Source organism: Nicotiana attenuata, unplaced genomic scaffold (assembly GCF_001879085.1).
Source record: "Nicotiana attenuata strain UT unplaced genomic scaffold, NIATTr2, whole genome shotgun sequence".
NCBI lineage: Eukaryota > Viridiplantae > Streptophyta > Magnoliopsida > Solanales > Solanaceae > Nicotiana > Nicotiana attenuata.
The window spans coordinates 246,154-259,910 of NW_017670566.1; positions in this window are offsets into that span (position 1 = coordinate 246,154).

Consider the following 13,757-nt stretch of genomic DNA (forward strand, 5'->3'; position numbering starts at 1 on the left):
CGAAATGACATTTGTGTACGTAGATTCAATATATGCAACTATGGCACTTGTGCTTCACTCTTGACTTCACGAGTTAGTCTTGCAAATGTAGGTTCCATGTATGCGAATGTGACCTTTGCAAATATAGATTCCACGTATGCATCTATGAATCTTTTGCTTCCATTCTTGACTTGTTAGACTTGCAAACGTAGGTTCCATATATGCAGATGTGACATTTGCGTATATAGATTCCACATATGCATTTATAGCTCTTTTGTTTTCATTCATGACTTCATAGGTTAGCCTTGCAAATGTAGGTTCCATGTATGCGAATGTGACAGTGCGTATATAAATTCCACATATGCAACTATACTAATTTTCATCTCTAATTGTCTCTTTCCATAAACCCATATGTATATTCCACATTTGCGAATATGAAGATGACGTGTGCAACTGTGGCTTTGCTTCATTCTCTTGTCCTTTAGCTTCTTTCCTTCTTTTTCGTAATTTCTTTTTCCTACAAGATTTGTTAGAAAATATGCGAGAATAGGATATTATTATTCATATTTTATTTTAAAAACTTATTTTTTACATATGAAATTACATGAATAATTTATATCCATCAATTATAATATAAAATATCTTTTCAAATTGAAGCGCCATTATAGATCACAAGAAAGAATGAGACTTTTCCTAATACGTCAATATTAGAGTAGGAACTTAACGAGGACAAAGTTATTCAATTTCGAATAGTATAAGAATAAAATTTCAATTGTTTAGAATTAATCAATAGAAACTTCGGTAGGTATAAGCATTTATATAAGATATTTAAGCATACCTGAATAATCTAATTAAATAAATTAACATAATGTAAGAATAAATTTAAACTTTTTTTGCTGGAATAAATTAGTATCGAAGGAAAAAACAAACAAAAAAATTGGACAAGTAAAGAATTTGATTAGAAGTTTAATTTTGTGACTTTTACCTAGAGATGTTGTCACGACCCAAACTGATGGGCCGCGACGGGCACCCGGTACCTTACTTAACCGAGTACCAATATAACGTATCTTTTCATATCATGCTATCATAGGTATGAGGCGGAAGGGCTGCCGTAGGATAGCTAGAAAAAAACATGTAATACCAACTTATGCATAAGACATACGAGCATATAAGACCAAAATGATCACTCGTATACTAAACATATGCCGACAAGGCCAAACAATCTTTTACGTACATGACATATGTCTACAAGCCTCTAAGAATACATAATATCATAAAGGTCGGGATAGGGCCCCGCCATACCAAACAATACACGTCTAAATCATACTGACCAAACAAGCAACTGCGGAGCAAATTGAGCGCACCAACATCTTTCGCGGAGCTGACAACCTACTTAGAGGATTCTCGACCTGTCTATCGGGACCTGCAGGCATGAAACGTAGCGTCCCCAGGCAAAAGGGACGTCAGTACGAATAATGTACCGAGTATGTAAGGCACATAAATAAATACATAAAAGACATGGAAGAAATATAGAGTAAATGACTCAACCTCTAAGTCTGGATAACTCTTTAAATCATGAAATACTTATAGTGTCATGCATATGCGTATGAATGTCATGTCGTACATAGGTACATGTGTTCATAACATCATCAATCCTCTGAGGGCATCCCATCATATCATCTCGGCCACTGTGGGCAAAATCATCAAGGTATACCAGCTGATCAGGTGGTGGTGCGTATATAACGCCGTAACCTTTTTCCATATCCCATATACATATAACGTACATATATACGTGTATATAACGCCATCTGGTCATGGGTCAATGTAAATGAATGCAATGCAAGAGAAGTACGTTAATAAAATCTTTCGGAGTGTCATAAGACCATTATTTTTACACCCCATATTTTCGTACATGAAAATACGCCATAAATAAATTAATGAGAACCCGGAAGTGAGTATTACATTATGGTGATGTCACGTTTCGCAGTATTAAGTTACAACGATGTTGCACCATGAAGTATTGTACGTTAAAAATTTCGTTTTCAGTTAATCGAAATCGGGAATGAGATCATCTTGACGTTAACGTACTTACGCTATTTATAACAAGCGATAAATAAGTGTTATAAGGATAAAGGGGTACACGGATTAACGAAAATATGTTTCGTTGGAAGTGGTCAATTTGGAATAAAATACGGGTCGAGCGATAATACCTGATAATTATGAACTAGTACCATGCAAGGTACCATATGACCACGGTAGTATAATATATAAAGTATATATATGAAGTATTTTAAAAATAAATAAAATTTTAAATAATTTGTGGTAATTTTTAATTGATTAACTATCGGATAACGAAACATTACCCATTAACTAATAAGTGGATAAATAATTTACAAAAGCACACCCCCAAGAAACGTGGCAGCCCCTCCCCCTTTTAGTTTAAGGTGACTAACTATTAACCTTTACATGTGTCATAGAAAGGCTTAAGAGACTAATTTACAAAGTCTTATCCAAAATAGAATTGGTAAAAATCAAAAAGACATTCATTCTGTCTTGGCTACCAAAAAAAACGTGAGAAAGCAAAAGATCATCTTGAGCTCTTTCCTAATTCAAAAACAATCAGATCTCAAGTCCTTCCATGTTGGTCAAAAAGGAGACAACGCTCCAAAATCTAAGCAAGAAACATTTCTTTTACACATTAGAAGCTAGCTACACCAAGTGGTGAAAAGCAGAACAATTTCGTTTCAAAATAATTTTCAAAGGATTCAAGCAAATCTCGTTCAATATATTTCGCTGAAGCAGAAGCTTCATCTCATTGGAATAATTCCGGGAACAAGTATGTTAAGGTTATTCCTTCTTTCTTTTGGCATGGTCCAGATTATACGAAAGAAACAAGCAAATACACAGTTTCTATAAATTACTCTATTCATAGAAATAGTAGGGGTGTCTATATTCTTGATTCCCCATAAAAATTATTATTATCTTCTGTTCATGGGTCTCAGAATAATACGCAGTTGGAAAAGTTTATCCGGAAGGAATATCGAGATTATTATGTATTTTTCATGCATTTCACTCATTTATACATGTGCATTGACCCATGACCAGATGGCGTTATATACGCGTATATATGTAAATATATGTATATGGGATATGGGAAAAGGTTACGGCGTTATATACGCACTACCATCTGATCAGCTGGTATATGATGATAATGTTGCCCACAATGGCTGAAATATGATGCAAACGGCGTTATATACGCATATATATGTATGTATTCAAACGGCGTTATATACGCGTATATATGTATGTATATATATGTATATGGGATATGGGAAAGGTTATGGCGTTATATACGCACCACCACCTGATCAGCTGGTATACAATGATGATTTTGCCCCCAGTGGCCGATATGATATGATGGGATGCCCTCAGAGGCTGATGATGGTATAAAACATGTACCTATGCACGACATGACATTCATACGCATATGCATGACACTTAAAGTAATTTATAATTTACACAGTTATCCAGACATACAGGTTGAGTCAATTACTCTATATTTTTTCCATGTCTGTTATGTACTTATTTATGTGCCTTACATACTGAGTACATTATTCGTACTGACGTCCCTTTTGCCTGGGGACGCTGCGTTTCATGCCCGCAGGTCCCGATAGACAGGTCGAGAGCCCTCCAAGTAGGCTATCAGCTCAGCGGAAGATGTTGGTGCGCTCCATTTGCTTCGGAGTTGCTTGTTTGGTTAATATGATTTAAACGTGTATTGTTTGGTATGGCAGGACTCTATCCCGACCTTTATAACATTTATGTACTCTTAGAGGCTTGTAGACATATAACGTATACGTGAAAGATTGAACGGCCTTGTCGGCCTGTGTTTTGAGTTTATAAATGATTATGTTGGCCTATTAAGCCTGTATGTCACGTGTATATGATGATGTAATAAGAAAGATATATTACGTTGGTACTCGGTCGAGTAAGGTACCGGGTGCCCGTCGCGGCCCATCAGTTTGGGTCGTGACAAAAGAGGTATCAGAGCAGTTCTGTCCTAGGGAGTCTACAAGCCGTGTCTAGTAGAGTCTTGTTTATGGGTGTGTCATGCACCACACTTATAAGCAGGAGGATACAGGGCATTTAGTATTGTCACTCTTTCTTTTTACTCTAGATCGTGTGGTAGAGCTCACTTATAAGAATTCAAATTTCGAAATTCTATTTTATTTGTATAAGACAATACCTACATCCGAAAAGAAGGTTGGAAAGAGAGATAGTTGTGGAAGAGCTGAGTGAGAGGGATTGGATTTTTGTATGATGCTTGCGATAAGTAAATGTGAGGTCTTTAGCAGATCATGGGTGTATTGAAAGGTGTAAGCTTCCTGATAAGAAGCCCTAGGGCAAGAATGTCTATCTATCTTTATGGTGAAAGACAATGAGAGATTAAGAATATAAATACAAGTTTCAACAAGCAGAAGAAACAAGATGAAAAAGGATACGAGGCGCCCAATTAATGAAGATTAACAGCGTTTATAATTGAGGCAGAGGAACATAAGATTTTTGAGTTATATTCAATAGTAACAGAGGTATATACAATTGGTCGCACCCATTCCAGATATGCCCTATGGGGATTAAAAGAAGTAGTATAAAAAGATATGATGGATGAATTATTTGCGTCAGTTGACATTCTGAAGGATATTGCAAATATGCTAATAAATCTCTTTATGAGACACCTAGATGGTGCACTCTAAAATAGTGCAGCCAAATATGAGTACCATAAAGACATGCACTATAAGTCTTGAAGAGATAAATATTACCTTAGTGTGGCTCGCGTCCCTAGTACAGCGAGAACATTAAGCAACTTTAAGAGCCATTGGATGGAGCAAAGGGAAGCTAAAAGCAAAGGAATGTCTTGTTCAAGTTTTCAGAATAAAGTGATAGGCATAAATGTTAGCGGGAAATAAGAAAAGAATTAATGAAGCATTATGAGTAAGATGTGATACATGGATGACAACGGTAGATTAAAAGATGACAATATTACAAAATCTATAGTCAAGTGAAGGAAGAAACAAGAAATGACAGGCCTTAGGACAACAAAAGAGTATAGGCCATACAATCATGTTCTCATTTCGAGAAATAAGTTCGCAACTCTAGCGTGATTACCAAGAGGAAAAGTTAGACCCAGAGTAATAGAAAATAATATGGACTAGTGAATAAGATAAACTAAATATGAATTAGGGACTGAGTGATTTGGTAATAGTCAGCATCATGAGAATTTCATATCGCATTCCAGCAATAATAGGACGGACAACGGAAGAAGGTTCACGAGAAATTCAGAGGATGGTCATTCAGGAAGACGCTTCCCTGAAGCAAGCAATGTTAGCAAATTTAAGCTTAAGGGACTGTATGTACCAGTTACATTAAGTGTCACCCTCACGAGTAAGGGGATTTGTCATCCTTGGTACAGAAGGATTGCCGCAAGGCGAGTAAGGATCATTGATGTTGAGGAACGACGCCAAAGATGAAGAGGTAAGAACATCTATAGGTAGATCCTCATGGCTACAACTCTTAGTAAACCCCTAAAGGGGGAATATGGAGTGATGTGGCATTAAGTCAGAATTAAGTGGTTCTAGTGACTATGAAATGGTAGAGGAAGAATGCGATAAATGAAAGAGGAATGAGATGGAACTTATTCAAATCTTACAGATACGCAATGATTCAAGAATATTGTGCAAGCACGACGTCAAGGAGAGAAAGTAAAGGTTCCTGACCGAGCTACTATTAATAAATAAGGAGCCAGTGCGAGACATAAGTTAAGACAAAGGAAATAACCCAAGAAAAATTTCACATGAGAATGGGCCAACGAGTAGTTAGTAGTTGATTCGGGAAGAGCCTAGTCATGACTAGACAAGAAGTACAGACAAATCAGCAGATCATGCAAGATAAATGTAGTAAACCCCAACATGGAGAATTCAGCCCAGCAGTTATGACATTGTAATACTTGAGATATATTCATATAGGAGTTGGAGAAGTTAAAAAGGTACTATATGAGTGTTACGGAAATAAAAGAGAGTGCCACTAGGAAGACGATCAAAATATCAGTCCAGAAGCAACCCCACAAGCACAAGGGCGTGGAGATAAGTAACTACGGATAAGTATAGGCAAGGAAGGACATTAGAAGGTCTGTCAAGTATACGATATAATAAGCTCGCATCTTTACAAGAGTCAGAGGATCCTCCGTAAGTACTACAATGAAGGACTAGCTTAGGAAATGAGGAAGAAGGCTTCAACCTAAGCACAGTAACCTAATGAAAAAAAGGTCATGTAAAAGCAGTCCCACAACAAAAATTGTATGCCCTCCAAAATAAAGTGGCACCTACCGTGGCTAATGAACGGGGAGAAAGATCGAAGGTAATATTTGAAACTATATGAGTTGCACAAAAATTCTAGCATGTGTGGGAACTAGGATGAGTTAGGTATGCACGCAAGAGGGGGCAGAAAGACCAGAAAAAATAATTGCATACGTTTTAAGAGAACTGAGATGGAATGAAAGGAATTATTCGATCAATGATCCAGAGTTAGTACGTTATGTACACACTCAAGATTTTGGAGCATTATATTTGTTGGCAATCATACAACCATAGAAGACTCCGGTATAAGTAAAAAAAAAAGAATCGAGCCCAAGGCATAGACAAATGATTGAATTGTTAAAAGATTATATCATGAATATTCCATAACGCTCAGGAACAGCTAAGGTAATAACTGATACCATGAGCCACAAATCGGAAGGTAGCTTAAACCTACATAAAGGCTGATCGGAAGGAAGAGGAAGCTAAAGAATCACATCACCCAAGTAAATCAAGAGTCTGATTATTGGACCTAGAAAAATTATAGAAGTTGTGCTTGAGAACATGACAGAATCACTCCTAATATCAGATGTTCAAGAGAAATAACATAACAACCATAATCTATAATGGCTCTATAAGAAATCTAGTTAGAAGAATTACCAGCCTCATAAGAAGTCAGTACGAAGCTCCCATCAGATAGCGTATGTAGCAGAGGTGCGAGTATTATAATAATGCTTCAAGTTATGGACGTGAATTATACCTATGTGGTGGGAAGGTCATGAAAGAGATAGAAGATACGATGCAAAATTCTAAGGTAAGTAAGATAAAGGTGAACAACGTACGAGATATTCAAATGCAAAAAATCGTAAATAATCCATACTTCGGATAGAAGCCTATAAGCGCGGGGATTCAATATCCGGGAATGATAGCAGCGGCGTCAGTAGCTTATCTTCCAGCCTATGGTCTAGGAATCGAAAATCCTGATTATGAGAGTAAAGTATAGTTAGAGACGATGTGATATCTCGCTTGATGTTCCAGAACAACATAAGGAAATATATGGTGCAAGCAAGTTGAAGGAAGGCCGCGTATAGAATAAATAGATATGTATAGGTCCCAAGATAAAGTATAGTAGAGCGACAAAATTTTAACGAAACATGAGTAAAGATGAGGAAAGGCAAGTGAAAGGGTGACAAGAACGGATAAGTCCTCGGGATTGAAACCCATGAAAACAAGAAAGCTAATGGTTTCTCTAAGTTATAGAAAATTTAGTATAGCCTGAATGAACTCAAAGGAGTCTAAGGCTAATAACATTCAGAAGAGATGGAATACTACCCTGTTAATAGAATGAGGGTGTAATTATTATAGAAAAAAATGACGTTTGGGCCTTCGATTGAGTAACGATCTGAAGAATAAGAGAAAGGGATCTCATGAATTGGACAGGATTAAAATACCCACGCAAGGTAAATCACATTAAGATGCCATGAGATACGGTTATGAAAGCAGGGTATCACCCCAGGTGGATCAATCCAATCATTTCAAATGTTCCCCAATAAAAAGTGAATCCTAGCAGCAATATTACATAAAAAGTTAAGTTATCAGGGGTGGATTATGGATCAAAATTGAGGTGAATCAGTGATGGATGGATAAAAGTTATAAAGTATGAGAAGAGATTAAGTCGTCATTCTTAAGATGAACAGTAATGTGGAAACATTAGAGGACATAGATTTATACCTATGGGATAAGCAATGAAAGTAACCTGGAATTTGGTAGCAGACCTCAATAACGAGATGTCGAGGTAAGAGTTATGATATAGTATGACCTATGTAGATGCAGTAAAGTCATACGAATGGATAACCACGTCTATAAAATAAGATATAGCAATATTCGTAAGTTCGACAAAAAGCGAAGAACTTCAGGATTGGTTAATAACTGGAGGAAAAAGGAGAGGAGAGTCGCATAAGCACACTTACAAGGTCAGTATCGTAGAAGCTGCATGATGGGAGGTAGCAACAGTTATGAGATTGGAAGGAATTTGATCACAAGTCATGGCGTGGGAAAGAGGCCTAAAGAGGAGGAATACCATGGCCTTTGGACTTATTCACAGAACAGTTGCCTAGATGGCAAGAGGACTACTAAAGTATTCGCAAGAGCTATGGGATATGAGAACGATAAAGCGCATCAGTCAACATTCGAGGACGAATATTCCGAAGGGGGGGAATGATGTTACACCCCATATTTTCGTACATGAAAATACGCCATAAATAAATTAATGAGAACCCAGAAGTGAGTATTATATTACGGTGATGTCACGTTTCGCAGTATTAAGTTACAACGATGTTGCACCATGAAGTATTGTACGTTAAAAATTTCGTTTTCAGTTAACCGACGTAGAATCGGGAATGAGATCATCTTGACGTTAACGTACTTACACTATTTATAACAAGCGATAAATAAGTGTTATTAAGGATAAAGTGGTACACGGATTAACGAAAACATGTTTCGTTGGAAGTAGCCAATTTGGAATAAAATACGGGTCGAACGATAATACCCGATAATTATGAACTAGTACCATGCAAGGTACCATATGACCACGGTATATAATATATAAAGTATATATGAAGTATTTTAAAAATAAATAGAATTTTAAGCAATTTGTGATAATTTTTAAATTATGCGGGTAATTGATTAACTATCGGGTAACGAAACATTACCCAGTTAACTAATAAGTGGATAAATAATTTACAAAAGCACACCCCAAGAAACGTGGCAGCCCCTCCCCCTTTTAGTTTAAGGTGACTAACTATTAACCTTTACATGTGTCATAGAAAGGCTTAAGGGACTAATTTACAAAAGTCTTATCCAAAATAGAATTGGTAAAAATCAAAAAGACATTCATTCTGTCTTGGCTACCAAAAAAAACGTGAGAAAGCAAAAGATCATCTTGAGCTCTTTCCTAATTCAAAAACAATCAGATCTCAAGTCCTTCCATGTTGGTCAAAAAGCAGACAACGCTCCAAAATCTAAGCAAGAAACATTTCTTTTACACATTAGAAGCTAGCTACACCAAGTGGTGAAAAGCAGAACAATTTCGTTTCAAAATAATTTTCAAAGGATTCAAGCAAATCTCGTTCAATATATTTCGCTGAAGCAGAAGCTTCATCTCATTCGAATAATTCCGGGAACAGGTATGTTAAGGCTATCCCTTCTTTCTTTTGGCATGGTCCAGATTATACGAAAGAAACGAGCAAATACACAGTTTCTATAAATTACTCTATTCATAGAAATAGTAGGGGTGTCTATATTCTTGATTCCCCATAAGAATTATTATTATCTTCTGTTCATGGGTCTCAGAATAATACGCAGTTGGAAAAGTTTATCCGGAAGGAATATCAAGATTATTATGTATTTTTCATGCATTTCACTCATTTATACATGTGCATTGACCCATGACCAGATAGCGTTATATACGCGTATATACGTAAATATATGTATATGGAATATGGGAAAAGGTTACGGCGTTATATACGCACCACCATCTGATCATCTGGTATATGATGATGATGTTGCCCACAATGGCTGAAATATGATTCGAACGGCGTTATATACGCATATATGTATGTATTCAAACGGCGTTATATACGCGTATATATGTATGTATATATATGTATATCGGATATGGGAAAGGTTATGGCGTTATATACGCACCACCACCTGATCAGCTGGTATACGATGATGATTTTGCCCACAGTGGCCGATATGATATGATGGGATGCCCTCAGAGGCTGATGATGTTATAAAACATGTACCTATGCACGACATGACATTCATACGCATATGCATGACACTTAAAGTAATTTATAATTTACACAGTTATCCAGACATACATGTTGAGTCAATTACTCTATATTTCTTCCATGTCTATTATGTACTTATTTATGTGCCTTACATAGTCAGTACATTATTCGTACTGACGTCCCTTTTGCTTGGGGACGCTGCGTTTTATGCCCGCAGGTCCCGATAGATAGGTCGAGAGCCCTCCAAGTAGGCTATCAGCTCAGCGGAAGATGTTGGTGCGCTCCATTTGTTTCGGAGTTGCTTGTTTGGTTAGTATGATTTACACGTGTATTGTTTGGTATGGCGGGACTCTATCCCGACCTTTATGACATTTATGTACTCTTAGAGGCTTGTAGACATATAGCGTATACGTGAAAGATTGTACGCCCTTGTCGGTCTGTGTTTTGAGTTTATAAATGATTATGTTGGCCTATTAGGCCCGTATGTCACGTGTATATGATGATGTAATAAGAAAGATATATTACGTTGGTACTCGGTCGAGTAAGGTATTGTCACGACCCCAGTTCACCCTCCATGAATATGTCGTGATGGCACATAGTTCCTACAACTAGGTAAGCCTAACAGTGCGGAATAACAGATTAACATTTTGCGGAATAATAAATAAAACTGATCATACGAAAATAACAACCGTAAATAAGGCCACTCGGCCTATACAACTAAAAAATATGCGGAAGTCTACAACTAAATCCCAAAATTCGGAAACTCACGGGAAAACACAGGCTAATAGAATATAGTAATCAGCTCTACACTAGAACGTCTAAACAACATGAAGGAAAGAAAAGAACTATCTGCTAAAGTCGGAATAGAGTAGAGACTCCTGGTCTGCGGACGCGGCAGACATACCTCGAAGTCTCCGAATAGCTCCTCGCCTCAAGGGTAGTGTGCCTGAGTAGAGGTACCTGGATGATCTGCACATGAAAAACATGCGCAGGAAGGGCATGAGTACACCACAGCGGTACTCAGTAAGTGCCAAGCCTAACCTCGGTTGGATAGTGACGAGGAAGGTCAGGGCCCTACTGAGATAAACATAATAAATAATGAGATAACAGAAACAGTTTAAATAAAGTCTACAGCGAGAACTAAACCAGGTACATAAGGAAGAACAGTAATAGAAAACAAGGATAACAATACAAGGAAAATTGCCCTCCACAAGGAATAATAGCCGGGGATCTCTTGGTATCCCGAGGATCTCTTGGTATCCTCATCATACACACGGGGAATCTCTCGGTATCCCGAGGATCTCTTGGTATCCTCAACAAATAAGCCGGGGATCTCTTGGTATCCCGAGGATCTCTTGGTATCCTCAATAAGTAAACCGGGGATCTCTTGGTATCCCAATATATATATGTAGAAACACATGTGCCAGGGATCTCTTGGTATCCCGCACCCTCAGTCCAGAATATCTCAAGTACAGGGGGATCTCCCGGGAAGCCGTCCCGTAGTCCCAAATTAAACACACAAAAACAACAACTCGTAATCTCAGGATAATGCAAAAGAATCAGGACAAGTAATAGCAAATCCTAGCCTAACAATGCTTCACAGAGTACAAATAATACAGCTAAACAAATAAGCAAGTAAGCCAGCTAAACATGCGTCTCTAAGCTAGCACAGGTATAAACTTACAGTTTTAAATGACAAGTAAACAAGAAATCTTAATTTATATACTTCAAGTAGAAACGGGTTTACAACAATTAGCTCAAGTACGCGCTCGTCACCTCACGTACGAGGCATTCAAATATTCAAAGATCATATCCTAAGGGGAAAGATCCCCCACACAAGGTTAGACAAGCCACTTACCTCGAACCAACTCAATATCAACTAGAAACCACGCTCTTGCCACGAGTATCCAACTCCAAATGGCTCAAATCTATTCAATTCAATTACACATTGTAAATAACATCGCAAACACCTGGTTTTGCTATTAAATTCAAAGCTACGGCGTAAAATTAGGTGAAATGACCAAAATGCCCTTCAGGCCAATGCCTCGGAATCGAATAATTTTCACATTCTCATAACCCTCGTACTCTCACGAGTCTAACCATATAAAAATCTCCCAAATCGGAGGTCAAATGCTCACTCAAAATCCCAAAGTTTGGCCTAAGAAGTTCTAACCAAATTCCTCCAATTTTAGTCTCAAATTCGAATTTTTAATGATGGATTTAACTACAAAATAATGAAATATAACTAGAAGGTATTAAAGAGACGTTACCCAATGATCTTCACTTCAAAACCCACTCAAAATCGCCCTCTCCCGAGCTCTCAATTGATTTTTGCAACTTATGAACTCAAACCCTCGACATCTCTATTTCTGTCCAGGGGTTTCCGCTTCTGCGGACAAGGGACCGCTTCTGCGAAAACCAAGCCGCTTCTGCTGTTTTCACTTAATGGACCAGATTCCGCTTCTGCGGACACACCAACGCTCCTGCGGTTCCGCTTTTGCGGAAAGATGACCGCTTCTGCGGTTCCCGAGGGGGTTGCCAATCTCGCTTCTGCGATACAAATCTCGCAGGTGCGAACCGCATCTGCGGTCAAACCTTCTGCACCTGCGGAAAAACTGAGGAGTCCAAAACCCGCATCTGCGATGGCCCGGTCGCTTATGCGGCTCCGCACCTGCGGAACCCAAACCGCAGGTGCGGTTATGATAGAAGACAGAAGCTTTCAGCAATTCATTCAACTCCAAATCTTTCCGTCAACCATCCGAATTCATCTCGAGGCCCCCGGGACCTCAACAAAAAGAACCAAAACCACCTAATACCTTATTCAAACTTGTACCAATCTTGAAAATACCCAAAACAACGCCGAAAACCCGAATTAATCAAAGATTCAAGCCTAAGAACCTCAAATTCCAACCAAACACGCTTTCGATCAAAAACCTACCTGAACCTCGTCCGAATGACCTAAAATTTTGCACACATATCCCAAATGACATGACCGAACTACTGTAACTTCCGGAATTCCAATCCGACCCTCAAATCAAAAACTCACTATCGGACCGGAAACTTCAAAAATTCAAACTTCGGCATTTCAAGCCTAAATGAGCTACGAAGTTCTAAAATACATTCCGAACACGCTCCCATCCCCGAAATCACCTAACGGAGCTAACGGAACCATCGAATTTCCATTCCGAGGTCGTCTTCATACTGTTCCGACTACGAACCACTTTTCAACACTTATGCTCTTATTTAGGGACTAAGTGTCCCAAAACTCTCCAAAACTCAACACCGAACGTCCCGGCAAACCAAAATAGCAGAAATGAACTCAGGGGAAGCAGTTAATAGGGGATAGGGGCGTAAATTATTAAGACAACCGGCCGGGTCGTCACAGGTACCGGGTTCCCGTCGCGGCCCATCAGTTTGGGTCGTGACAATTTTGCCTCTGATTAATATCATAAAATCAATTTACATATTTTCTGATACCAATGAACAGATGATGGAATAATAAGACATATGGAATTCAAGAACATAGGCACTTTTAATATTTCTATGAATAAAGTCATTTATGGAAGCTGTGCATTTTCTCGTTTCATTTGTATCGTATGGATCATGCCAAAAGAAAGAAGGGATAACCTTAATA